Source organism: Callithrix jacchus, chromosome X, assembly GCF_049354715.1.
Source record: "Callithrix jacchus isolate 240 chromosome X, calJac240_pri, whole genome shotgun sequence".
Classification (NCBI taxonomy): Eukaryota; Metazoa; Chordata; class Mammalia; order Primates; family Cebidae; genus Callithrix; species Callithrix jacchus.
This window is the reverse complement of record NC_133524.1, coordinates 27,016,982-27,021,919: the sequence shown is the minus strand read 5'-3', so window position 1 is coordinate 27,021,919 and position 4,938 is coordinate 27,016,982. Positions and strand designations below refer to the sequence as shown.

At 45.7% G+C, this 4,938-nt stretch overlaps 1 pseudogene across 1 annotated transcript; it reads right to left on the bottom strand.

Annotated features, from left to right (window-relative positions):
* Positions 1-1,238: 1,238 nt before the first annotated feature.
* LOC144581094 (melanoma-associated antigen B6B pseudogene) lies at positions 1,239-4,314 on the bottom strand (annotated as a pseudogene). Its single transcript, XR_013531631.1, has 2 exons — positions 4,222-4,314; positions 1,239-3,246 (listed from the first exon to the last, which is right to left on the bottom strand). The product of XR_013531631.1 is annotated as a melanoma-associated antigen B6B pseudogene (transcript).
* Between the last annotated feature and the right edge of the window lie 624 nt (positions 4,315-4,938).

The window sequence follows — 4,938 nt, the reverse complement described above, 5'->3', positions numbered from 1 at the left end:
CAGCAAAAGAAACCATCATTAGAGCAAACCAGCAACCAACAGAATGGGAAAAAATTTTGCAATCTACCCACTGGACAAAGGGGTGATATCCAGGATCTACAAAGAACTAAAACAGATATATAAGAAAAAAAAAAAAAAAACAACCCCAAAGTGGGTGAAGGATATGCACAGATACTTTTCAAAAGAAGACACATATGAGGCCAACAAACATAGGAAAAAATGCTCATCATCACTCATCATTAGACAAACTCAAATCAAAACCACATTGAGATAACATTTCATGCCAGTTAGAATGGCAATCATTAAAAAGTCTGGAGACAAACAGATGCTGGAGAGGATGTGGAGCAATAGGAACACTCCTACACAGTTGGTGGGAGTGTAAATTAGTTCAGCCATTGTGGAACACAGTGTGGCGATTTCTCAAGGATCTAGAAATAGAAATTCCATTTGACCCAGCAATCCCATTACTGGGTATATACCCAAAGAACTATAAATCATTCTACTATAAAGACAGTGCACACGTATGTTCATTGCTGCCCTGTGTACAATAACAAAGACCTGGAACCAACCCAGATGCCCATCAACGATAGGCTGGGCAAAGAAAATGTGGTACGTATACACTGTGAAATACTGCACAGCCGTAAAAAATGATGAGTTGGTGTCCTTTGTAGGGACCTGGATGAGTCTGGAAGCCATCATTCTCAGCAGACTGAAACAAGAACAGAAAACCAAACACCGCATGTTCTCACTCATAGGTGGGCGTTGAATAAGGAGAACATGTGGACTCAGGGAGAGGACCATCACACACTGGGGACAGTTGAGGGGGGTTAGGGGAGGGTGGGGGGATAGCATGGGGAGAAATGGCAGCTATAGTATGCACCTAAAGTAAAATAAAATTATAAAAATGAAAAAATAAGGCATACTAAGTAGGAAATACTGAGTAATGAATGGCAGTTACCATAATATGGGTTTTTACACAATATTATTAATTTTTAATTTTCCTAATGATATATTAAGAAACACAATTACCACATCTCGAAGATATCTGAAACAATAAAAGCCTATGGAAAGTTTTTAAATTTAGCAGCCTTGTTTCAAAAAGGATTTTAGTGAGCTCATTCTGGCTTATATTGATCACTGCATTTCATATGATTTTTTTAAACCCAGAAAACACCACTCTCCAATCAGAGGAGTTTTTTTGATGTAGTCAATAACAGAATATGAAGTACACTAGAATAAAACAAACTAACAGCAGTTTTTAATAACCTAAATAAATCCAACCATCCTTTATTTATATTAAGAAAAGGAATAAGGCAAACCCCAAGAATTAGGCAACTTTTACATTTCCGTTTTTACTTTGTTTTCTCATTATATTACGGTGTCAACTAGTTTACTGTGGAGTTCTTTAAGATTCATATCAAAATCCCTTCTCTGTTACCATGTTATCTAGTTCTGAATTATAGAGAAAATATGAACGGTGTATGATTTTGTTTTATTAATACCAAAACCGTAACTTCCAAATTGCTTAAACAGCTATGAATGTGAGAGCTATGTTACTGATACGTTTATAGTATGAAGCAAAATAAACCTTCACTTAACAGGAACAATCTTGAATATTAATAGTAAAAGCAAAACATAAATCTGTGTTACTCATGTGTAACAGGACAAAAGAAAGATACACATCTTTTCCCTCCAGCCTCTACTATACTGCACTATTTAGAAAGCTCACTACTCTCTTCTTCTAGCATACGGCAAAAATTCTAATTCAGACTTCCCTAGAAGTGGATCTGTAGGATATACTCCCATAAGGTTCCCTGGCCAAGAGAACAGTGCCAGCCCTGCCTTTAAGCTCTCAGTCTCAATGCTCTCTGTGCCTCATCTATCAAAGCCTCTTCATACAGATGTGGGTAGAAACCGGGGACAGTATTATTGATATTGGCCAAAGCTCTCAGGACGCTCATCTTACTGGTTTCAGCATGGGCTCGTGGACCCCACAGGAACCCATAGCATGGAGGATCACCGTCGCACACCTGCCAGTACTCCAGGTACTTATCTTGCACCAAATCTTCCATAATGATCTTCCGGGGCTCCCCATAGATTGAGTGCACGACTCCGTCATAGATCCCCAAAACACTCAGGAAGTCCCAGACCTCCTTTTCAATGGCACAGTTCCCTCTTATGAAAATGAAACTCAGGAGAGACATCAGGATACCCGACTTCGCCAGCCCATTAACACCACTCAGAATTCCTTCACTGGAGAGGCCCAGCATGCTGACAAGGGTGTAGGATTCGCCGCTGGAATCCATTTCTTTCAATTCAACGCCAAAAACCACTGCCAAATGGTTGGAGGTTTTCTTGAGGATCTCGGGCAAGTACACCTTGTACTTTCTGTTAATACGCTTCAGCATGTCGGCCTTCAAAATGATCTCTTTCTTCTCAAACTTCTCCTGTAGGAACTGCACCAACACTCTAGCCTTCCTGTTTAGAGGATCTCGATCTGTGGTCTTAAAGAAGGCAGCTCTATGGGAGGCGATTGCACTTTCCTCATCTTCACTCAAGCCAGGCATATCAAATTTCCAGCATGAAATGCCTGCATCAAGAGAGCCAGTGGATGAAACTCCCTGAGCCCCCTGAGGAGCAGAGGCATTAGGGGAGGTGCTTGCATTTTTCTCATCTTGACCCTTGGCAGCCACATCAGATTTTGAGCATGAAGCACCTGCATCAAGAGAGCCAGTGGGTGAAGCTCTCTGAGACTCCTGAGGAACGGAGGCATTAGGGGAGGTGCTTGCATTTTTCTCATCTTGACCCTTGGCAGCCACATCAGATTTTGAGCATGAAGCACCTGCATCAAGAGAGCCAGCGGGTGAAGCTCTCTGAGACTCCTGAGGAACGGAGGCATTTGGGGAGGTGCTTGCATTTTTCTCATCTTGACCCTTGGCAGCCACATCAGATTTTGAGCATGAAACAGCTGCATCAGGAGAGCCAGTGGGTGAAGCTCCCTGAGACTCCTGAGGAAAGGAGGCATCAGAAGACTTAGGATGAGCACCCCGATAATCAGGAGAAGAGACAGTGGAAGAATGGGGCTCTTCTTGCTTTTCCACAGTGGTCTGGGGACCTGTGAGACCCTGAGGCTGACCATGGGTCTCTCGGCGTTTGTCACGGGCACGGTGCTTACTCTTCTGACCCCGAGGCATGATGGTTTTGGCCTGTGACAGCAGGTAGGAGTGTGGGCAGGAAGGCTGGCACCTGGACGGGAGAGAATGGCATCACATCGACACCTTCACCAGAGAGCAAGCGTCTTGGCTTTAACCAGGGCCCCTTCTACAGGTTTTTGAGAAACAACTGCTCTAGGAACTCACAGGACTCCTATTCTCCTGGTAAGTTTGTGCCCTTCGAACTCAGGAGGAAGTTAAGAGTGAGTATTAGACGGTAGCATGACAGCCCATTTTGGGGCTTACTGAGGTGACAGCAGGGGCTGGCAATGGGGGCCCCTCTGTTCAGGGGTCTGATCCTCTCTATGTATATTCAGGATCATCATAAAAATTGACAAGACCCAGAGGCCCATTCTCCTCTGCAGCTCTAACATTGACACTAGTAATTTTTACAATACTAATGAGGAGGAAATAAAGAAGCACTTCTGCCCAACACTTCATTCCAAGGACACCCAGACTGCCTATGGCCAACAACAGTGGGAGCATTTGAATTCTCTTGCTGTTTTAGTGAGAATTGTCCCCATGGTAATCAGACTCCTCGCCCTCACTCTTCCCACAACCTGGAAATCACCCTCGCTGACCGGCTGCCATCTCCTTACGTCCAGGGCCCTACTTCTCTGACGCTGACGGGAACAAAGTGAGAATGCACTTCAGTCTCTAGAGACCTGCCGGGACCCCATACTGACGTCAGCAGCAGACTTCGGTGTCACCCCGTTCTGGGGCATGGAGTCCCCTCAATCTTAAGGAGGATTCTCTTTTGACTATGGAGTGCCTGAGATTTCTCTCCCTCCTGACCTGAGTCCACCAGCCTTGGACCGAGGCCTTCATGCTCTTCAACCCGACGGAAAAAGTGAATGCACTTTGGGCCTAGCGGCCATGCTTGCCGACTCCTCAGGGACCGGCTCTGTGGAGCCGCTTTTTTTTTTTTTTTTTTTTTTTTCTTTTTTTAGGGGGAAAGGGTTTGTGGTCGTCGGGGCATTCACCCCAAGTTTTAGGTCAAGATACCCACCAAAACAGCTGAGAAGATCTGGAACGCCGCTGAGGTGACACAGCACTTTACGGATGAAGGCTTCGGGCCCAGCCCCCTTTCTAGTCGGAAGTCAGGGGGAACTACTTCCGGTCACCCCCACCTGGTATTCCCAGCATAACGGTAGGGGCAGGGCTCTGTCACTCTCCCCGGTGTTCTGTGCGCACAGCAGATTCCACAGAACTCACATAAAGTTTTTTCAGGGGCTCTTTGTGGATGCTTGGACTTCTCTGTCTGTTGAGGTAAATCATTCGACTGGAGACCAAGGATCTCATTCCCCACAGCCCAGAGTAGGAAAAAAGTTAGAGTCCAAGACCGGAAGCCATGGCGGGACCTTCCAAGACTGACAGTAGGGGAGGGGCTCTGTGGCAGCCCCTCTTCCGGAATGGAGTTTGCCCTCAGCCCTCACTGAGTGTCTTGACTTCATTCTTGCCATGCGCCCTCTACTGACTTGAGGACACCCTCTCACACTAGACTTCAACTTCTTGAGACTCCTCATGTGTAATTCAGTTATACCTCACCTGACCACTACTGCCTGGGGCATCCTAGACCTGGCTGCTGCTATTAAGTTGTGATGCAAGATTGAAGAAGAAGGGAGATTCTGGGGCCACTCTTGTCTCTTCTGAGCTGTGGAGCCCCTCACTCCTCACTCAGGGTCCTCACATTGACTGCTGGCAGGGTCTTGGTTTTCTCCATTTT